Source organism: Pinus tabuliformis, chromosome J (assembly GCF_031772625.1).
Source record: "Pinus tabuliformis cultivar Carrire ecotype Pingquan chromosome J, CPIR1, whole genome shotgun sequence".
NCBI lineage: Eukaryota > Viridiplantae > Streptophyta > Pinopsida > Pinales > Pinaceae > Pinus > Pinus tabuliformis.
This window is the reverse complement of record NC_142295.1, coordinates 1,451,750,499-1,451,775,695: the sequence shown is the minus strand read 5'-3', so window position 1 is coordinate 1,451,775,695 and position 25,197 is coordinate 1,451,750,499.

Below are 25,197 nucleotides of genomic sequence, written 5' to 3'. Positions count from 1 at the left end.
TCCAAAAACCTAACCCTAGGAGATGAAGCGCCAAACTGTGGGCCTCGTTTGGGTAAATTGGTACATCAATTTCCCAGGTTCGTAACTTTGGCATACAATCTCCATTTGATACGTACAATACCTCATTAGAAATATCTATCTAAGGAATACAAATTTCGAATTACAAATATAGGCCGACAAATCATTTTGGTCCCAGATTTTCTAAAAAACTTTGTTTAGGGCCTCAAAATGGCTCTCGAAGTTCAAGACCTGTAAAACTTCCAAAAATAGTAAATTGTGCTGCAAATAAGTAAACTAAAAAATTGACAAAAATAATGGTGGTGGTCCAAGTGGAATAGGTGGGTGGCCTTCAATATCCACCTGGATCAGGAACACCCATGATGGCATAGGCATTGAGAAGACATGGTTTGACTACACGTAATGGAAGGATTTATTATTGGCATAGTATATTAAAGTGGGAGGTACCACTACCAACTCATCCTGGTAGGTAGAACCCCAAAAGTCTCAAAAGTGCATGCAGGTATTGATGCTCGGTATGAGGTAAGCCTGGCCTGGGAGGTCCTTCCCAGGAAGTAAATGTGTAGCACAATTTATAATGGCCATGGATCTTTAAGAGATATCCATTTGTGGAAGATGCCAAGGTATAAATGGGCTTGAACTAGGTTGCTTTTATTAATTTTTTTTTTAAAGAAATTAGTTGCAAAATATAAAGGCTTGAAACCCTTTTTCTCTCTCGTCACTAAAAGATAGATGGTGCAACGTGACTGGTTCATTGATGCACAAGTGTATGATGACATCAACATGATGTTGCAGTACAAAATGATGACATGTGGTAGGAAGACCCAATGTTTCTAGGTACCCTAGAGGGCCACTCATAAGTGACATGTGTCAACACTAAGATGGCACCACGTAGTGTTGGTGACACCAGCATGAAGGCAACTTGAAAGGTCTTTCCTAGAAGAAGAATCCCAAAATTGATTATCCAAAAGACAAAACTTGGAAGGTAAATCCAAAAAGGGAAAATGCAGAAGGAAAACCTTGGAAGCTAAATCTCGGGAGGCAAATCCTCAATGACCTAGAAGGTAAATCTTGGATTCCTTGCAAGGAAAAACAAAAGTGTAAAGAGAGAAATAACTCGGATGATGGGCCGAAGAAAGAAGAAAAGTGTTGATAAATAATGGAAGGAACACTTGGGGCAAGGTTTTGTGATAGTTGCATGTGTATTCTGAATGTGAATCTATAGTCTTTAATTAAAAGTATTTAGGCCTATGTTGAAGTTCTTTGTGCATATGAATGAATGAGTCGATAACTAATTTTGGTGTTATCCATAATATTTCACTTGGGTGAGTTGACAACTTAAAAATTTTGATTTATACCAAATACACATGCAACGCTAAAAATACGAAATCAAAGGAATGAATGAGTTTGAAGTTTGGATAGATCTATAGATTCTCTAAAAATAGAAGACATCTTCTAAAACTTGTAAAAATTTCATAATAGTAAATTTTACTAGTTAAATTAAGGTTATCAAGAAAAAACATGTAAGGTGAGTTAGAATAATTGAAGATGAAATGCATATGATTCAACTGAATAGGGAAAAGGAAAAAAATAAGATAATCATGCAAGAAATCAAAGTGCAAGATATCTAAGTTAGATTAACAAAAATATTAGTTTAGATTTATATGTAATCCAAATTCAAGCGTATAAGGAAAGAGTACAGAAGGTTGTTGGTGTAACAACATGCATAGTGTGGGTATGCATCAGAGGTAAAACAAATACCAGCATCGATGCCTTAAAGTTGTTTGAGAAGGCAAATAATGAATTGGTGACTGTTATTTTGGTCAAAGGTTATTTTATGGCAAGGGTTAATGTTGATGGTGTGAATGGTTGGTGATTTGATCAGTGATCAGTGATTGATAGTATAGTTGGTGTTTTATCAGTAATAAAAGATTTTTAATGGTGTTTAATGGTGGTTTTAGTGAGTAGTTGAGGTAAGAAATTTATTTTTTTGTGAAAGCTAATTGTCTATTCGTTCATGTTTGAAAATGGAGGAAATATGGATCAAAAAGGCTAGAAAGTCATAGCTTGCATTCCACAGGCAAGAGGCCTTTTCAATAGTAGCTGATAAATGATCAGGGGAAAGAGTCCTTTTCAGTAATAGTTGATTAATGAGGAGGGGTAGGTTTCCCTTTCAATGAAATCTGATAAACAAGCAAGGGAAACAATCACTTTCTATCAAAATTGATAAATATCATCTATTTATTTATTAATAAATAACTATTTACATAATTAATTGAATATTATTATTTTACTTTTATTCCATTTTTCCTCACCCAACTTGGTTTAAACATAGAGGTTTTATCACAACAAATTGACAACTGGCTATATGAGAAGATCAAGAAGAGACCATTGTGATACTTGCAAGAGGCAATTAAAAGACAAAGACCATGACACCAATTCCACCACTAAAAGGAAACCCGAAGACTGATAGAAGAAGTACTTCAATAAAACAAACCCGAGGAAACCCACACTAAAGAAATAAATGCGACAGAGCATCCTCACAACCCAGGGGTATTACAAGAGCAAACAACATTGCTCCAAATGAGAGGACTAACTTTTATGACTTCAACCCAACATAGAGAATCAGAGCACCTTCTGAATTTCCCAAAGAACAAGATATCACATTCACTCTGAAACAAACCAGGAGGAATGTCGAGCATTAATACCATAGCAAAATGTTGGCCAACCGACAAAGACAAACTCTTGAAACTACATAGAAAAGACGAGTAACTAAAAGAAAAAAAGACCTTACCCTGAGCACCAGACAAAGAAACTCAAAATTTCCAGAAACTCATTGACAACTGGGGACGTAAAACAGTGAGGAGACAGAATCATATAGCACACACTCGGGTACCACAGTCTCACGAGAAGACCAGTAACCAAAGACTAGCCCAAACCAGAGAATCTAATTCATACTTATCCGTCCTTACCCTGGGTAGAAGCACCAGAAGAGCTGATAGCACCCAACCCAAACACCTCCAACCTCTTCACTACCCTAACTCATCGCCCAAGCTAGCAGACTCAATCAAAACGCTCTCCAAACAATATATATAACAACTCATTGCAGGTAATTAATCATCACTCTTGAAATTTGATGGAAGGGGCGGCACATAAAGGTTGAGTAATTAAGCGCGTTGCAAAGGCGCATTCCTGAATGTCATCACTTGGGACACTTTTACCCTCATATGATCACCCCCATCGGGGAATTCCATTTAGTTATTATAAAAATTATCATAAATTCATTTTTATTTTTGATATGATATTTTAATTTGGATTTATCATATATTTAGATAATTAGAATCCAAACGTCATTTAATTATAAAACAATTTGTTGAATAGATTTAATTCCTTATGATATTTGGTTGATACACAATTAAATGGATCTATATTGATTCTTAATAATAATATTTTTATTATAATTATAATTATATATAATTAATGATTTCTTTGATATTATAATTATCAAAATAAATTATCATTACTTTTATTTATATGATAAAAGGGGCATGAAAAACTCACATATGTGTCTATATGTGAGCTTTTCATGTTTATATATAGAATATTTTTATTTCTAATTATATTTTTATTAATCCAATTTAAAGATATGTTTAATAATTAAATTACAAATATATATATATATATATATATTAAATAAGGTAAATATTGTAATTCCTTCTACAAAGGATGTACATGTATATGTTAAATATTTCAGGTAAGTGTTTCACTATGGAGATATAACCATAACCAAGATTTCACTCTCCTTATAGAGGCATAAGATAACATAATGTTCAAGAAAATCAAAAGGATTATACATATATTTAAAAATGACTTAGATTATCCATGAGGACAGAGTATGACACTAGAAAATAAAATAAGCATGAGCATAACATAAGGTTATGCAAATTAATCAAAGTACGTAGTTGCAACTTAAATAGGGTCCTCATTGTCATCGGGGGTGATACCTACTAAGAGAGGGATACCAAGGTGTTACTCTATGTAATCAAGGTGCTAATCTAGGTCCCTTATATAATGATACAAATGAAAGATAATTTTGAGGAAAACGCAACTCTTGACCCAAAATTTTGATATGAGGGAAAATTTCTGTGAAGATTCCCAAGAAATGTCTCATGATTTCAGAAAGAGGTACTATACACGTTTAACAAGTTGAACCTTTGGAAGGCATAAATTTTAACTTCTATAACAGAATGGGGAAACGAAAAAGAAAATAGGAAACTATTAATGAAGAGATTGACATGAAGAACCCATTATTTTAGGTTGACGTCCTGAATCCCACAAAAATTACAAAGAAAGCTATAGGAAAAATAAGACATGAAAATAATGGGTAACAAGTTGCACTTTTGGAGGGCATAACTCCTAAGAAAAGTATTGGAATTGAGAAAATGAAAAACCAATGGAAAGGTATTGATGAGAAGGATATTCTAGTGGACTCAAAATTTGGATATGGGCACTGATTTGGAAAATAATTTTCCCCTTCTAGCTACAAGAGTATAACAAGATCATGAAGACTTGTAACATGACTAGAATCACTGAAGCATGGGTTGAGTTGAGTACTATGGATAATGAAAAATTGATAGTCATTGATATAAAGTTCCTCAAAGAAGGAACTATTTTAGGATTATGATATTGAATGTGGCTATGCATGTCTAGGTAACAATGAGAGGGTTTTAAATAGTAAATAATTAGATAAAATGATATCCAAAAGGACATGAAAAAAAATGTGGATAAAACTATGATGAAATAGTAAAACAAGATACACATGGATGGTGAAAGAATATGAATAATTAGGAAAAACCATAGAATGAGACAACCATGCTATGGATTTTCCGATATGCAATAAATTCAATGAGAGAATCTCTTTAACCTTCCCTTTATTAATTTTCCATGAAATACTAAACACGATGCATGAATTTATGTGCTATATATACACATGTGTGTGATGTATATGTATGTGTGAATGTGATGTATGTATGCATGCTTAATGATTTCATGATGATTGACAACAATTTTCTCTAGTTATTGTGATGCAGCTATTTAGGAAGATGATTCTATATCTGGTCTTCTACAATTTGCAAATCCTAATATTTTATGCTATAGGAATTTTGAATCCCAGGAATAACATACCTATGGATATAATATTTAGTTTGTGGGCATGCTTTGTTTGTAATCATTTGTTGGCACGATTGGCTGCAAAATAGGCTCATGTACAACATTCAAGTAAGGATATCATAGGTTCGTAATACATATGGTCTATGGGAACAACTATTAGAAGAGTTGTGGTGGATTTCATAGAGGGACATTATGTAGGTGGTATACGAGTTTTGTCATGGCAAATAAGATAATATCAAATATGTAACAATATCCTAATACAATACTTACTATTATAATATTTCAAACAAAATTTTACAAGTGTTATGTTAGTCTTTTGAGAATAATTGTAATTGGATGGGTTACGAAGCCTTGATTCGAGTAAGGAAACATCAATGTTTGAACACTAGATTGCGTACAAGGACTTCATATTTAGGTTTGTAGAACTATGAGGAGGAAGATATTACTAGAGATAGAATAATCACAAGTTAGCAGTTACCAAGTTGACTAGTTAGTGATAGTGATTATAAGAGAATATTGAAAATGAGGGGGAAGGGTTCACCATACGTGGGGGAAGGGTTCACCATTGTAGTTCATTGTTGATAGCAGGATCCAAAAGAACCTAATTTCTGTGGAGGTCATGAAATAGTTAGTCCTACCAACCACACCACACCCATAGTCATACACAATCAGGTGGCTTCACCAAGGATGAGATCTTCGCATTAGCCAACAATGTCATCTTCCCTACGACATCAGCCCTTCATGGATGAGTTACTATCTTATTTTTCTCATCTTGAATTTTGTGATGTATTATTAAGTCAACCATGCTTATGGAAGCGTCATGTTTTGTATGAGTCTAGGTCTCACATTATAATTATTACTTTGGAAAATAAGCTATACAAGATATGAGAGATTTCCCTGCTTATGACCATCTCTTTGATCTATGTTAAACAACGTAGTAAGATCATCTCATCATAAGGGAAATTTGTTTCATTTTTTATTCGCTCTCAAGCTAAGGGGAAGATTATGGACACATCCATCGCCCCCAGGAAAGGATTCTCTATGCAGCAGAAGCAGGTTGATAAGGTCATGTAAGAATGCAACAACATCTTCTCCTAATCCATAGGGGTGCCCTTAAACTGTTAGATCAATCATTCGATTGATCAAAACCCCAGAGAACCTCTAGCAAATGGGATGATATACCACTGATCCTTTATGGAAAATGAAGAGATGGAGCGCATATCTAGGAGCTACTACAAAGAGGGCACATATGACCAAATTCCTCACCTTGTGGGAGCCCAATTGTATTTATCCAGAAGAAGGGTAGGCCTTGGAGGCTATGCATTGATCATCATGCACTAGACAAAAGCATTTTCCTGTGAATTGATGACCTTATTAACCAACTCAATGGGCTCAAGTATTTCAACAAGGTCAATCTATCGTCAGCTATCACCAGGTTCCAATAGCAACCACAAATGTATGAATACCACCTTAAAATCAGAGGAGGGCCTTTTTTAATAGTTGGTCATTCATTTTGGGTTGAAAAATTCCCCTACTACTTTTATGAGGTTGATGGATAACATATTGTGGGCCTTCACTAACTAATTCATTTTCATATATATGTATGACATTCTTATCTTCAACAAGATTTAGGAAGAGCACTTGCAACACATTCACCATGTCCTTCATAGACTACACCAACAGAAACTATGTGTTGACTTGGAGAAATGCACCTTTGGTATAATTTAGGTCTGATATTTTTGTTACATAATAGATGAGCAAGGCATGCATGTGCATCTCACTAAGATCCAATTTATTCAATATTTTCCAGTCTCGATCACTCTCATAGAGCTTCTAAGCTTTTTAGGCCTTGCCAATTTTTATTGGAGGTTCATTTTTGGATTCTCACATATCACTTGACCTTTGCGTCAGGTTACAAAGGGAGGAGTGAAAAAACAATTCTCCTAGTCTTAGTCCCAATAGAAGGAATTCATTGAGATGAATCACCACCTTCTATTTTCACCTATTCTCACATTTCCAGAGTTGCAACAACTATTTTAAATTGAAACAGATGCCTCGAACTATTATATCGGTGCAATTCTAACTAGGTAAAGGCATGGATTAGCCTATCATTTTCAGACACTTTCTAATACAATTTGAAAGAACGCCACCTATGATATATAGATGTATTTTATAATGAAGGCATGCCACCAATAGAAACATTACATTAAAGGGAAGGAAATGATCATCCATACAAATCACCAACCTCTTTAGATTATATAGAGAAAAAGGAAGTTGCAAAATGATGACCATCATAAATTATCTACATATCTGCAACAATTTCACTTGAAAATTAAATATAAGAAGGGCACCACCAATCATGTTTCATATTTCATTAGTCATCCCCCATTTGTAGCACTAATTACTAGTCTAAACTATTGTGGTAATGAAACCTTTGTATGGTCGCAATTGTACAAGACTGATCCAAAATTCATAAGCACTTATCAAATGCTAGTGGATGGCATGAAAGTTCCATATTTCCACCTCTAGGACACATTATTATACCACTTGAGACACCTTTTTGTTCCTTCAAGCAAGCATGCCAAATTTATGTGGGAGGCACACTACAATCTAGTCACAAGGAAATTTTGCGTGGAGAGAATTATGTCCATACTATAGACTCATTTTTATTATCAAAAACTTTAATAGGATGTTGGAAAACATATCAGATCCTACACTGCTTTTGTTATCACCAAGACAACCATCTAGAAGGAAGGCCTATCCACTGCTCTACCTACTCTTGCCTAGCCCTGGTAACCCATCTACATGGACTATCTTTCAGGCCTCCCTTCTACCAAACATGGTAATAACTATGTATTTGTGGTTGTGGTTAGATTATATAAGATGGCCATATTTTTAGCTTGCAAGAGGAGTATCACAATAGAGGACATTGACAAACTCTTATTTGAATTTGTATGGGTACATTTTGGAATCCTTCATACCATTACATCAAATCGAGATAACAAGTTCTTGAGAAAATTATCATCAAGCCTCCAGATGTTATTGGACACTAAGCTCACCAAGTCGATTACATTCTATCCGAGGACTGATAGCCATACAAAGGTCTTCAATAGGATGATAGTGCAAATACTACACATGTACAACTGTAAGCATCTATGAACCTTGCATGAGAGCCCTCCTTATGTGCATCTATGAACCTAGGATGAGAGCCTTCCTTATGTGCATCTATGAACCTAGGATGATAGCCTTCCTTATGTGCATCTATGAGCCTAGGATGAGAGCCTTCCTTATGTTGGCTCACTCTCCTCGACAATCTTGTGATAAGGTCTAGGGAAATGACCTCTAATTTCCACTCTGGAATTGGAATCAACTATGGCATTCTGCCTGGATTCTTACACTCTGCCTTCACCTATTGACAATCCAAGCAGCTAGCCATAAGCTTTGCTATGTCTCTCTTCAAATTTGGCCAATAATATAATTTATTCACTATTTTTATCATCTTCCGATAACCTTAGTGACCTGAATATGGTTTCACATGAAATTCCCTCAACATCAACTTCTTGAGCTCATTACTATATTTCACATATATGTTGTACCTAAATCTAACAAATCCATCTACCATGAGACAATAGTGCACATCATGTGCACCCTATACCTATACCACTACATGTACCTCTACCCTTACCACTACTTGTACCTCTACCTATACCACAAACTCTACCTATACCTTTAATGTATTGAAACCTGTGCACAGTCTCCACATACATGTCATCCTGTTGGCCTACCTGCAAGATCCTATCATGTAAATCTATCCCATAGGAGCTCATAACTATACTGTGATTTACTTGTATCCACTTACTAAGAGAATATGCCACCTTGTTCTCTTTACCTTTGATATCCCTAATCTCAAAGCCGAACTCATTGATCATGGCCAACCATCGAGCCTACCTCCCATTAAAATTCAGTTGGTCAAATAGATACCACAAACAAGCATGATCACTCATCAATCCAAACCTCTTGCTAAGAAGATAGTGCCTCCACATATTTAATGCATGTACGGTTGCTTCCACATCAAGATCATGTGTCGGCTAGTTATACCTGTGCTCATTTAGTTTCCGTGACTCATAGCATACCACTTGTCCATCCTGCATAAGGACTCAACAAAGTCCTCTCTTGAAAGCATATTTACATACTACACACTATTTATTTGGATCTACAATCTTTAACACTAGTGCATGTGTCAACTTCTTGAGCTACCCAAAACTAGGATGCAATCTCCTCCGTCCATTCAAACTTCTTACCTTTCCTTGTTAGGGTACTATCATTTTTATAGGATTTCTTGATTATAGCTGATCATTATTACATTTCAGATATTGTAAATAATATTCCATGTTGTAAATTATTTCAAAAAAAGGTCAAAACCTTAAGAAAAATAAAAAAATATGCTTGCAAGACGAAATGCAACATTAGAGGATAATTAAGTATGTCTAGATTAAATTAATCACATCATTTAAATGTGATTAAATAAAACTGTAATAAAAGCCTTGGTATTATAGCTTGATTTTGTTGTAAGGTTGAAAATGACAAAAAGGGATTTTGTCACACGGGGTTAAATGGTTTCTTCTTTCACACTCCTCAATCCTCTCGCTCAATAGATTGATGGCCTACATTACGTTTCATCCCCTCCTCACCATCAAAACTTTACCACCAAGGGGGGGTGGGTGAGGGGGTCCAATATGGGTGGTATTCAAACTCGCCTCCACAACAACATGTCACCGTTCCATGATTTCTCACCCCCCTGGTCCGAAACCATTAACTGCCTTCCCCCACCTCCCAAAATTGGTTTCTCTACCCAATGATACCACTATTCTATTCACCTACCATGTCCCCAATTCATCACGTCTGCCACTCCCATCATGCACCGTATCCTCCACACATTACTCTCGTGCCAAAATACACTCGCCATGTCACTCCTCGTCTCCCACTCCTATTCGGCCACCTAATCATATTTCTTCCAACCATGTGCCTCGATGACACTTCACATCTGCACATCATATGTCTGTTTCGTGGTTAGTTAAAAATATGTTTTTCCCTATACAACACAGTGATTTCAAACATTGTTTACATGCAGCTGATAAGATATTTTCAAAAAATGAAAGATGTTTTTTCTTCTAACATTGTTATGCACAAAAACCACTATCAGTTTTGTAACCACTATTATTTGGGAGATGCTAATAATTCTTTAAAGGAATTTTTTCCAGAACTTTCCTATTTTAGGCACCTTTTTGCAGAAACTATTGTGGATAATGAGGGATGAATATTAGGAAGCTAGAGAATATTTTTGTTCCCCAGATAATAAAATACAAAAACCTCTCTCGTTTTTGTAACAACTATTATGGTTTGGGATATTCGGATGGATCTTTGCATATATTTTTCCTGAATTTTCCTATTCAGCCATACTTTTGTAGAACAAATTGTCGCCAATCAGAGATGACTCTTTTGAAACTGGAGGAGGTTTGTGTTCCTAAGATGCAAAAGTAAAATAACCTACTTTATATCTTACGCAACTATTTCAGAATGATAGATACATTTACATATTTACAGTTTATTTGTCAGACTGTGCAAAGTCCTGTTTTAGACATCATTTTGCAGAGAATATTGGGAACAACTGGAGCTGAATTTTGGGAATCGAAGAAATTTTTCTCAAGAACATAATTATCTATAATAACCTCCGTCATGTTTTACATAACTATCTTGGATTGAGATATAAAAATTGATGACTAGACCCTATTTTTGAGCATTTCGGCAGGAAAATGCTCAAAGACAGTTAGCAACCTCATCAACTAAGAGTTGCAATAAAATTCGAATTTATCTTCATTGTCGACATAAATCCATAATTATAGCACCAAGTAGATACGTTAGTTTTAAATGTACTACATTTTATTTCTATTTGTGTAAAAGATTTTAGGATATTTGTAAAAATTTCTTTAGATTTTTATCAAGATATCTTACTTTAGAATTTTTATAAATAAATCATCATTTGAAGTAAGAAAGGATTCGGGTTTGTATGAACAAATCTATTTTCCAATGTAAAGATGTTCATTGAGCTCAAATGGACTTATTAATAAAAAAAATAATCTCTACATGGTACTTCTGTTGCGATATACTCGTGATGTTTTCCTTAATGTAATTATGTTTCCATTGTTATTCTCTATATGTTTATCATCTGAAATCTAATTGTAAAACAAGAGATTTGAAAAATAAGATATGTTTTTAACACCTTATTTGTACTAATTTTATAATCTATATCCTTTCTTCTAAAGTATGATTGAAAATTTCGTAAATGCTTTTCAATCACTGTTGAAACACATGCTTTCTCCATTCCATAATTCAATTTAAAGGTCTAGTATGTGTCGCTAACCTTTCCTGTGATTACTCCTTTGAACTTTCAATGTAGTATCCAACTTTATTTGACTCCATTTCCCAATGGATTCCTCTTGATCTTCCAACCAAGCCATTTTCAAAATCAAACTCTTAGCCCAATAAATAACCTGAATATCCCAATAAACAAAGCTAAATCTCATAGAGAGATCCCCATCTGAGTTTAGGAGGGCTAGATCCTAAACTCGAAAGTGATTTTCATGTTGGCTCTGTGGTTTTTTTCTTGATCCTTGAAATTACGAAACGCTAACACTCCTATCATAATTTACTAATTCCATGAAATATCTCACCTCATCCACATTTCTAGGATCTGCCCACTCCATGATAGATCTTACCTTTTATGGGTCCACTAGTATGCTATCTTTTGAAACCACATGTCCCAAGTAGTGTACCTCACCCTAGAAGAAATTTCACTTGTTCAGTTTAACATACAACTCACTCTGTGTCAACACTATCAAAGGTGTTGCTAAATGCTCAACATGCTCTTCTTCATTTTTAGAATATACCAATATATCATCAATGCACACAATAACAAACTTGTCCAAATATGGACGTGACACACTATTCATCAAGCACATAAAGGTAGCTGAGAATTAGTTAAACCAAATGGAACTATAAAAAAATCATGATGCCCATAACTGGTCCGGAAAACTATCTTGTAGATGTCATCTTCTTTAATGTGTATGGATGATATTTGGATCTCAGATAACTCTTCGAGAACATTGTTGCTCCCTCCAATTGATCGAACAAGTCAGCAATCCTTGGTAATAAATACCTATTATTAATGGTCACTTTGTACAACTAACTATAATCAATGCATACCTTGAGAGTACCATCCTTCTTCTTCACAAACAATAACGGTATGACCCATGGCAATACACTTGGCATAATGTACCCCTTGTTAAGAATTTCCTTCATTTGCGGCTTACACTCTACCAACTCATCTGTATTCATCATGTATGGTCCCTTCGATGCCTCAAATGCCACTGGAACCAACTAAATAAAAAGGTATACTTCCATGTGAGGTGGAAACTCTAAAATATTTGTATGAAATACATCCTGAAACTGATGTAGAAATGGGTACCTACTCAAAACATATTCATCCTCAATTTCCTTTCCATTGTCACTAGAAATGTGCATTGGAAATAACACACACCTTTTGTTGTTACTACACTTGGCCTGCATAGTTGTCACCATTCTTACTGATGTTTCTTTATTCTTACCCCACAAGACTCTTCGTTCCCCATTTCCATCCAAGCACTCAATGGATTTATCGTAACAATCCACCTTGGTTCTATGAAGGTATACCTAATCCATTCCCAACAACATATTCTGTTATCCCAACGGTAATAGATTCAAATGTCTGATCTAGTGATACCATTTAAATAAAATGCACAAGCTCTTACCCAATGATGAACTCACTTCTTTGTACCTATAACCAACTGCAATAACCAAGACTCTGCATGCACTTGTTTACTCAAACCACACTTATCCATGAGGTTTAGATTAACATAACTATAATTAGATCTAGGGTCAATCAAAATAGAAACAACTTGATCACAAAGCTTACCATAGATCTCAACAATACATTCTTGACAATATTCCTGTCTGTTATCTAGCATTGCATAGATATTAGGAATACTCTGCCCAACATCTCCCACTCCTTGTGCCTCCTGAGCATTGTAGATTTCTGTTTTACTACCCAGATACTTTGGAAAATCTCTCCTACAATTCTCTCCTTGACAAGTCCAACATTGTAAAGGTTTCCATTCTTCATCCTTATTCTACTCCTTAGATCGAAGTCCCTATCCTCTTTCAGATGCATTGAACCTCTTAGACTGCATTGCATTCTCTTTATTGCCTACACCCTTAGGTTTTTCTCCCTTCTTGTACCATTTTCCTTTGTTCCTTGCATTGCCTTTCCATTCTAGCTTAGTTTTATATCTATTATTTGATTGCTCATAATAATGCTTTAGCTTTTGGATGGCCTCCTCCAATGAACTAGGATCATCAAACTCAATCCTGTCTTCAAATGAAGTCAGTAATCAGCTAGTGAATCTCTGAATCTTGGCCTTGTCCTCCTTGCGATAAGGCACATACCTCAGTAGCTTTAAGAACCTACTAGTGTACTCCTCATCTATCATTGATCCCATCATTAGATCATAAAACTATTTTTCCCTCTAATCACAGTATCTCTCTAATAGGTACTACTTCCTTAATAGTCTCTCGAAATCACTCCAAATCAAGTCCTCCTCATGAATACCTCTGACATTCTTCAGATCTTCCCACCTAATATCTTCTCTACCTTTGAGACTAAATGTAGCTATTATTTCTTTCATGTTCTCTGAATAATCATGCAACTGTTGGAAATAATACTAAGAGGGGGGGGGGGTGTGAATCAGTATTAGCAAATCAATAACTTTTTCATTTCCATACTCAGATTCATATACGCTACTTCAATTAAGGGAACCCACGTGTACACGCAACTGTGTCTAATGCAACTAGCGTATATCCAATAAACGTATGATTCAATTAATCCATTAAATATTGATCTTTAGTTAGTGCATCAGAACTTCCTTAACCATATGAACAATAAACAGGTACAGTAAAACAGAACAGATCATCACACACAAGAAGCACACATGAACACCATGATGTAATGTGGAAACCAAATGTGGGTGAAAACAACCTGCTGCAATTCGTCTCTATCTTCTTTTAATAAGAAACTTCTTTTTACAATATTTCTGTACTGGAGCAGTCTTATACGAGTACATAGGCTTCTACCTATAGAAGGATACAACCTCCTCTTGTTATCTAGATTCTTCTAGAAGGGAGCTACAACCCCCTTAGCTCTTGTACTAGCCAATCTATTTACTAACACATGGACGCCAGCCTACTGAAGGCTCCAACCTTCACTCATTTTCCAGCTGCTACTGGAAGGGGGCTACGACCCCTTGGCTCTTGTACTAGCCAATATGTTTACCAGTACGTAGGCACTGGCCTACAGAAGGCTCTTATATTTTCTCTTCCTCCAGGGACCACGTTTTATAAATTTTCATACTGGATACTCCTGAAGCACAACACCATAATCTGAAGGTCACATTTCATCCAATTTTCATACTGGACCCATCAATATCATTTAAGCACAAAATCAATCACCACTGTGATACAACCAATTATCAATCTCTGAATCACCCAACACTGAATCACTGAAACCCTGTCAACAGAAACACAGTCACCAGAACATAGAGCAGTTCACAGAACTTTGCAATAATATTTAGAGCCAGTTGTATCATCACAAATCATGCATCAGAGTGCATACGCTACTTGGAAGAGTCGAACCAGCATGTATACGCAACTTCACCAAAGCAAACCAGCGTATATGTCATCAAATACTTACCTATAATTTCACTACACTTCCCGACTTCACACATACCCAGATCGTTATATACAAAAGGATAATACATGTGTTAGCAACCAGATCAAGTCTATTATATTACATAAGGATAATTCGTTATGATCCTAATCCATTATTAGATCTCATCCATCAACACTAAAGCTCAACACAATCAACCAATCTGAATATGAAAAATACTGACACGAGTAAACAGTCAACAGGACTTTGCATCAACAACCAGAACCACCTGTAACTTCAAACATCATAGTTCATATGGTGTACGCTACTTAGATGTATCTAACCTATGTATATAAGCACTTTTATCAAAGTCAACCAACATATAGATCTGTAAATATTCATTCATATTTTGTAGCTATTCCAGAGTTGAGTTATACCCAGATCATAATATTTACAGAACATTACGTGCGTCAGTATACAGATCAAGAACAAACATGATCAAACCATATAGAGATGATCCATTCCAAGACATAAGATCTCGATCCATCATTAGACCTTTCCCTCCATCAACCGGTGAGATTTCTCCTTGTCTCAGATCAAGCAAAGCATCATAAACCCATAACTTGCATACTAGATCTCACACTTCATCAGATATTCAAGACATTCTCAGTGCCTTTGCCTAATGATCTTCTCCTCCTTTTATAGTCTTAGGCCTTACTTAATACCATGGTCCAAAACCATTTAGAACCAATACCTTGGTCTAAATACCTGGGGTCAATACCCCAGACCAAATACCATGGACCAATACCAAAATACCATGGTCCAAATACCGTGGACCAAAACTTAGTTTCTGACATGTACGCACTTTTCCTTGCGTGAAAGTGCGTGTATACACATATGCACCTTCTTCTCAATGAACCTACGTATATACACAGCTTGGTCAAGGTAAACCTGCGTATACCTATTTTTCTTTCATTCTGTGAGCCTAAACTGTGATTCAATACTGTTAACCTGTAGTACCTTGATCTTCATCATCTAGGACAACACCTATATCAACTTGCTGCACTGTGAACTATCATTTCCTTTCAACTACCTTGCATCACATCTGTTAACACAACTACCATGTATTAATGTCACATCTGATATCTCTTGTGAAGATTCATCTAGTTACCATGTATAAGTGAGTTGTTCTGCTACAAGAGGGTTGCCATCAAGTACAACACATTCATCATAATGCCAAAAATCTCCCCCTTTGGACTTGATGGCAACAACCACACCAAGTCACTCTCCCCCTTTGACATCGAGGGCAAAGGGAAGACCAAGATATTCTCTTCCTTGATATGCATTCTGCTATCCATACTCCCCCTGAGTACCTGCTAAAATCTCTGATTGAGCTCCCCCTTTGTATATGCCAAGATGTACCAATCCGTCCATGCTACCTCTGAGTACATGCTGAAATCTCTGCTCTGCTGAAGTGTGCTCTTCATGCTCCCCCTGATTGTAAGCAAGATCTGCAAAAAGATGTTCTACAGGAAGAACATGACTCTATACATCATAAATGACCTTCCTATCACCAAGGACTCATACATACATCCATCTCCCAACTAAGTAGGGATATACCAATATTGACTCATCCACCCAACTAAGTGGGGATACACCAAAAGCTTATTCATGATCAAACAAGAACATTACATCATCCATCCCACGCATAGTGGGGAAACAAGATAGGTTGTTACATCACCTTGATAATAAAAGAAAGACATGACATAGAGACTAAATATCTAGGACAAGACTATCATAATCATCAACCACTATCATACACAATGTTTGATCTGCTCCATAAGCATCTGTCAACAGCTTCCAGACCAGCAACCTGTATGTGTCCATTAGAGTAGATAATATCAACCTGTGACAAGGTATGTCTACATCAATTCATCCTCTTGATCTTGAGCATTGTCATAACCTTCCATGAATCAATTCTGCATATTTCATACTAAATCATTCACATTATATCATATGTGAAAAACATCATAGCCATCACATCATCATCAAGATCTGCATGATCTTTTATACCATCCATGTATCATTACTCGGGAACATCCCACATCTGATAAGAATTAATCAACATATGTGAGTATCAACCTATCATCATCATCATGTCTTCGAATAGTTATGTCTTCATGTGATCTGCAATAACTCCATTATCTTGGCCAACCAACAATGCAACTTCATGTATCTAGCATACTGTATATATCACTATGTATCTAGCAATCCTTGAGCTCAAGATCTTTTTTCAAGACTTCTTGATATCATCAACAGCAACAATCCTCAATCATGTGAGAGTCAAGAACTATAGGAATCCTACATCATAACTATATTATATGATATTTATGCATATGGCGACAACAGCATATGAGTGGCTCATCATCAAGTAATGAGGTTGTGTATTCAAGCATTGTACTTCTCCTTATCCTTACCATGTAAGTAATATATGCATCATCAGAGAATCAACCAAAAATCTGATCTGAACACCAACTATGTAACCCCAAGAATCATATGAGACTTTGCCATAGACAACTCATAACCATATCATAGCAAGATGTATCATTTAGCCATATAAGCATCATCACCAAGGACTTCTAACCATAATGCCAACAATGCATTATTCAAAGCATAAGCTCCCCCTGTACCTGTGCCATCTATTTACTGTCAGATCTGATCATGAATAAGAAGTATCAAGGCATCATCATCATCAAGTTAGGATAAAAAATACTTCTAAACATCTTATGAGTATCAAGGCATTTCCACACATCATTAGAAGATTGTAACCATTATCAAACAAAGACAATAATGGACTAAATCATATCAGACCGTTTTTCCTGAGCTTGTCCCACTAGTTTTCCTCAAACTAACATATACGCGACTGTGCAGTGATTAACTCGCATAATTACACGACTTATCTTCATGATACTTGCGTATGAGATTTAGAACACTGAACTTTCACACTTTCAACTTCCTCTAATTCTGTTATGTTTGTACATTGTGTTGTGCCACATATTTCTGACTGTACTTCCTTCTTCTTCCATATCTTCAAGTGTGATGATGTTTTCTCCTTTTGGTATGATGCCCGTACCTTGTTCCTGCATTCCTTTGCCATATGTCCAAGCTTGTTAAATGCATAACATCTCATATGTTTCATATTCATTCTATAGCAGTCAATGGATTTGTGACCAAACATATTGCAAGTAAAACAATATCCCTTAAAGTATTTGGAACGTGATGATCTTTCTGTGTGACGGTATTGAACCATTCTACTTCTGCATCTCACTGCAACATGTCCAAGATTATGACATACATAACATTCAACATTATTCATTGGAGGAAATAATTGTCTATCACTTACACAGTTAGGAGCAAAATATTTTCTTTGAGGAATTTCTTTCCTTGGCTGTTGATGGGGTTGTACTCTCATCTACTTGTTGATCATTTTATATTTCTCATTAGAGTTCCTTATCTCACCTTGTGAGCTAGATTCATCTTCAACAGATTCATAAAAACCAAGACCAGTTTTGATAGCAGGGGATCTTTGAATACTAAGAATAACATCCAAGATCTTAGTACTATCTTAGTACTATGCCCAACCTTACCTAGATTTAAGGCCATATACCAAGGGACTGAGGCACCCATCGAACCTCTCTACTTCCTCAACCAAAGGAGGCCGCATGGACCTAGACCTTACCAGCAGGGGATGAAAGGGACATCCCAAGCTTATTATAGCCCCAACCAATCTGCACCTATGCCTTCTTGGGGTCCCCTCGTTCATCCTTCTTGGTCTGCACCTCCTTCATGGTCTTACCCACCTCAATTCCATACTCAGCCCACTACTCATTCGTTTCACTCACATGTCCAACCATAGCCTCAGTGGAACGCACCTCAACCGAGGTGGAGGCCCCAGTACAACACTCCTCCTGCCATTTTGCATCCACCATTGGCTCAACCACAACCATTACCTCCTACTCCTCCAAGACAACCCCAAATGCCTGCTCAACCGAACCCGAACCCCAACAACCGACAGGCCCAATAGGTATGTACTGGGGAAACAACATGCCCTACCTATGCTGTGCAAATCCAGGAGATCAACCTGTGATTCGGGAAGACTCTTCCGGATCACCAACCTCCTCCCCTAGAGGACGAGGAAGATAAACAGGAAAGTGAACCCAAAGCCATTCCACCCTTTCCTGAGAGACTAACAGTAACCACACAACCCGACCCAGAAGAGAATGAGCTTTTGGGAGAACTCAAATAGTTGTGTGTGAGAATACCACTTCTCCAAGCCATCAAAGATGTACCGATATACAACAAATTGGTTAAGGAAAAGTGTTTCAGGCACCCAGGTAGGCGAAAAAGAGATGCCTCAACTATCAATGTCATAGGAAAACTGTCTGATCTTATGTTGGGGCAAGTAATCTGTCCAAAGTATTTGGATCCTGGGAGTCCTGTAGTTGATTTCCACATCAATGGCACCATCATGCCCCACACCTTGATTGATTTAGGGGCTGCCATTAATGTGATGACCAGGGACAGCATGCTCAAACTCAACCTTCAAGGTTCTTTAAGGAAGACCTTGACAGTCCTGAAGTTGGCAGATCGCTCCACCGTGACTCGCAAAAGGATTGTGGAGGATGTCTTGGTCTCTGTTGACTCTTGGGAGTATCCTGCGGACTTCTTGGTCCTTCAAGCAAAGGCAAAGCTTATTGGATACCCCCTTATTTGGGAATGCCTTGGTTAGCCACTGTGGATGCTTACATAAGCTGCCGAGCAGGAAACATGACCATCAAACATGGTCCTATGTCCAAGAAGCTAGTCCTATACCCTCCTGCCCAACCTTTGCTAGAGCATGACTTACCACTTTGGTTGGAAGAAGGAGAAGAGGATGAGGTATACTCTGCACCCTTGTGCACCTTAGAAACCACCAGGGGGGGTCCTCAAACTGAGGATGATTTGATTGAGACCTTGATTTAGAATCTGTCTCCCATTGCATTTTCCTTAGAGAAATTGGTGGAGGATACTCAAGCCAACACCTTAGTGGACCTCTGTGTGACTGATCCAACCTCTCCCAGAGTTAAAAATGTGGATTTTGGCCCCGAGAGGACGTTAAAGATCAGCCCCTCCCTATCTCCTTCCCAGGAAAAGGAGCTGTATAGCCTGCTTGCCAGTCATCTAGATGCTTCTGCTTGGAGGTATAAGGAGATGAAAGGAGTCCATCCTCCGGTCTATACCCATCACATCTACATTAAAGAAGATTGTAAACCAGTCAGGCAACCTCAGAGGATAATGAATCCAGCCCTTAAGGACATTGTCAAAGAAGAATTGCAAAAATTGTTGGATACAGGATTCGTCTACCCCATCTTAGACAGCGAGTGGGTTTCCCCTCTAGTGTTCGTACCCAAGAAAAATGGGAAGTGGAGAATCTGTGTGGACTACAAAGAACTAAATAAAGCCACTAAGAAATACCACTTCCCTCTGCCTTTCATAGATCAAGTGTTGGATGGACTGGCGGGAAAGAAGTTTTTCTCTTTCCTAGACGGGTTCAGTGGGTATAACCAGAACCAAATCAGCCCGGAGGACCAAGATAAGACCACCTTCACTTGTCCTTGGGGTACCTTTGCTTATCGAGTCCTTCCCTTTGCGCTATGTAACGCTCCTGCCACTTTCCCAAGAGCAGTATTGAGCATCTTTTCTGAGCTGGTCCATGATTCAGTGGAAATCTATATGGATGACTTTACTCCTTATGGGTCCAACATCCAGGAAGCATTGTCCAATCTGGGAAAAGTTCTAACCAAGTGCATTGAGATGAACCTGTCCCTTAGTCCTGAAAAATGTGAATTCCTGATGACTGAAGGGACCGGGCTAGGACATACCATTTCTTGCCAAGGATTACAGGTGGATCATAATAAAATTTCTCTCATAAAAAAGGTTCCGCCTTCTCAAAAGGTAAGAGATGTTCGGAGTTTCTTAGGCTTAGCAGGATATTATAGAAGATTCATTAAAGACTTCAGTAAGCTAGGCTCGCCATTGTTTGGCCTCTTAGCAAAATATGTTGAGTTCAAATGGACGGACGACTGTCAGAGGGCTCTAAATGAATTAAAGGATAAGTTGGTGTCCGCCCCAATCTTGAGAGGTCCAAACTGGGCCCTACCTTTCCACATCCACATTGATGCCTCGAACAAAGCTATAGGGGCAGCCTTAGGACAATTTGAAGAAAAACTCCCATATGCCATATACTTTGTCAGCAAAAACTTATCCAAGCCAGAAATGAATTATACTGTAACTGAGAAAGAGTTCTTGGCCGTGGTCCATGCCCTGAACAAGTTCCGACACTACATCACTGGCTATCAAACATTTGTACATACTGATCATGCTGCAATTAGATATTTAATGAATAAACCAGATGTGAATGCTCATATTATTAGATGGTTACTTTTGTTGCAGAAGTTCAATTTGACTATTGTTGACAAACAAGGTAAAGAAAATGTTGTTGCTGACTTCTTGTCTAGATTGGATTTACCTGTAGGTGAAGATGGAACAGTGGATGACCAAATGCCAGATGAACATCTGTTTGCTGTCTCAGTACTCTCTCCATGGTTTACTGACATAGCAAACTACCTGGTCTCAGAACAGTTCCCTCCACATATGTCCTCAAAGGAGAAGAGCAGAATTGTGAGGAAAAGTGCCTCATTCACTTGGATCGAGGGTAACCTGTTCAAACTTGGCCTCGATCAGATCTTAAGGCATTGTGTAAGGGAGGAGGAAGTCTCTGACATCCTCCTAACCTGTCATGATGGGCCTTGTGGAGGACATTTTGCAGCCAAGTGGACTGCCTTCAAAATTCTACAGGCAGGCTACTATTGGCCCACGCTTCATCAAGATGTCAAAAGATATATCAGCCAATGTTACCGATGCCAAAGGATGGGGAAGCCAACTCCAAGGGACGAAATGCCTCTCAAACCTCAAGTGACTCTTGAACCATTTGAGAAGTGGGGTATGGATTTTGTGGGTCCTATCAATCCTCCTTAAAGGCAAAGGTCTTACATCATTGTGTGCACATACTATCTGACAAAGTGGGTGGAAACTAAGGAAATCAAAGCAGCGACAGAAGGAAAGGTGGCTAAATTTTTAAGAGAAAACATCTTCTACAAATTTGGCTACCCAAGAGAGTTAGTCACCGATCAAGGAAGTCAGTTCACCTCCAACTTAATTGAATACTTGCTCGCTCATCACAAGATCAAGCATAGGACTTCCACCCCATATCATCCTCAAGCAAATGGGCAGGTGGAGGTCACCAATAGAGCATTAGAAAGGATTTTGACTAAGGTGGTGAGCAGTAGCAGAAAGGATTGGGTAGATCACCTGGTTGAGGCCACTTGGGCTTACAACACCACCTGGAAGACCACAACCGGCTTCACACCTTATGAGCTGGTCTATGGAAAGAAAGCTTTACTGTCAATCGAGTTCGAGTACAACACATTGAGGATGGCAGCTCAGCTAGACCTAGACCTCAGCCATGCTAAAAAAGAAAGGTTATTGCAGCTGAATGGGTTAGATGAACATCGAATGCAGGCCCTCCTTCACTTAGAAGTGGTTCAAATTCAGAGGAAGATATGGCACGACCGGCACCTCAATGACAAACAACTCCAGCCGGGAGATTGGGCACTGCTGTATGATTCCAGACATAAGGATTTCAAGGGGAAGCTGAGGACAAGATGGCTAGGACCATATGTAGTGTAGAAGTGTAATGATAATGGTTCTTTCCTTATTCACACCATAGATGAAGAACCCATCCCCATGCTCGTCAATGGGCATCAACTAAAGATCTACACGAAACCTCTTTTGAGGCAAGAGTTCATCAAAACTGTGGAAAAATCAGTGCTGGTCATAGAGAAGGGTTCTGCCTCTATTTTGGGCATACCCTGAGCATCATACCAAAAAAAGTAAAATAAAAAAGTAAAAAAAAAAAAGATGCTTGGGTGAAAACCTTTCTGAGACACCCAAGGCAGATGGTAGGGGTGAAAACCTCATTGAGGCACCCCTACTGTCTCTCTGAAAAAGAATTGGAATAAAAAGGTCCTTGGGTGAAAACCTCTCTGAGGCACCCAAGGCAGATAGTAGGGGTGAAAACCTCATTTAGGCGCCCCTGCTGTCTCTAAAAAAAAAAAAAAAAGAGAGAAAAAGAAAAAAGAGAAAGAGGTAGAAACAGAAAAAATAGGCTTAATCTTTGGAAATTGTTGCAGGTTGCAGGGATTCAATGCAAAAAGGAGGCCTCTCAACTCAAGGACAAGGGTCCCTACCAAGCTACCAAGCAACCTCACAAACGCTCCCTCCATGAACAGTCATCTCTTCCAAGGTTTGGACGCAATCTGCTCATACTTTAGCCTTCTACAGGAAGCTACAGGACTTTCTACAGGAAGTTCTGTATTTCTACAGGAAACATCCTGTAGAGCCTTTGGGCGGGCTAGGACCGATCATCAAGAAGAATTTGAAGCTTGAAGTCCGTTGAGGAAGCATGCAAGCACTCTTTTCTTCAATCCTCCACCTGTTTCACCTCCTTTCACCACCATTGCTGCCATACGATCAAAATATACCTGCACAGTCATACCAGAACTTTGTTTTCTCAGATAAAGGAATTTTTTTGGGAAATAAATGCATGCAGAGGCTCACATACTTTACTTGTCAAGGAAATCTCAGGACCCTGCACCTGTGAACGTGACTCAATTATTTTGGCATGCACCCCAGGAGGAGAAACGGCTACAGGATGTCCTACAGGAATCATGTAGTAGCTGATCCGGCTACAGCACATACCATGGAGACACCCACAGCTCATGAAGCTGGTGCATGCAAAATTCACAACGAGGAAACTGGGTCTCAAGGTCTCGTAGCCAGCAGCAGCCAATGAAGAGGAGCTCCAGTGCCTGTGCACGAAGCAGCAACAAGCAGATCCATCATTCCTCATCCTGAAGCCTCAGAAAAATCACGTCCACGGCCGCACAGGTAAGTGCCTAACCTTATTTTGTAAAATTACATATGCTATACTCTAAAATGTGCGTAACTATGAAAATGAATGGATTGAACAAGTCGGGTAGCCATTCAACTGGCCAGCACAACCAGTCTGACGGCCTTGACGGATCCAAAAGGCTTTGGTTATGTTGAAAAGACAGGAAATGGACACGTGGGAAGCGTCCAGTCGGAGAGAAGCGACAGTCTAACAGGAATGGCGGCGGTAAATTCAAAGGGAAGGATTCGGCGGTTAGGAATACATGTAGCGGAATGATAGCAGTGATGTCGGGCAACGGGTCGATGGGGACAACTCACCCCTGCGCCATGAATTCCGCAGCAATTCAAATCGGCCGGCTAAATCACTTATGATGCACTGCAGTCATTTATTCACAACCATTTTGCAGCTGAGTATGCATCCTCAATCCTCTGAAGGTTGTTAGCCCGAGTTCTCGTCATGTTCCAATGTCCTGTTGCTGCACAGAAAGTCTAGAACCACTGAAGCGTTCCCCAGAAGCCCTGCACGATTTCTACAGGAAGCTGCGCTACAAGAAGCCTGACATTACGGAGGAATTTGAACTATTCACGTCGAAGGTGGCAACTCTGAAATAAGGTAGGCCTGAACATAACTCTCCCATGCAATTGATTCAAAAGGTGGTGAAGTCGACGTGTCGAAGGGATAGGAAAATGTGAATAAAAGTCTATTCATGAATAATAAACAAGCTGTTTTCTTATCGCTGCATGAGAATTGTCGTCATAGTCTGTATGCGGGATTTTCTCCGGGGTTTTGAATTACAATTGAGCCACTGTCAAGGCTCACTGGTAGGAAGTTTTGAATTTTATATAACTATGTGCATAACAGAGACATAGCTCTGCGCTCTGTTTAGAAAATCCCGAAGCTCTACTTCTGTGCACGAGCAGGCAAGCTCAGAACCACAAAACAAGTTTTCTGCCATGCCGGGAGGGTTCATTAGAAAAGAGCCTTCGGACTCCAAGAGGTTACAAGAAACCCCTGAGGTGGTGGACTTGTTTTCCCGTGCACACTAGATGTCATTCTCTGACAAGCTTCAAGGTCACGATGACAAAATTGCAGAAGAATTCCTAAGGTCCTTGAAGCCAAAGTCAAAGACATTGGCCGTTGTCAACTTCAGAGGATTGACCCT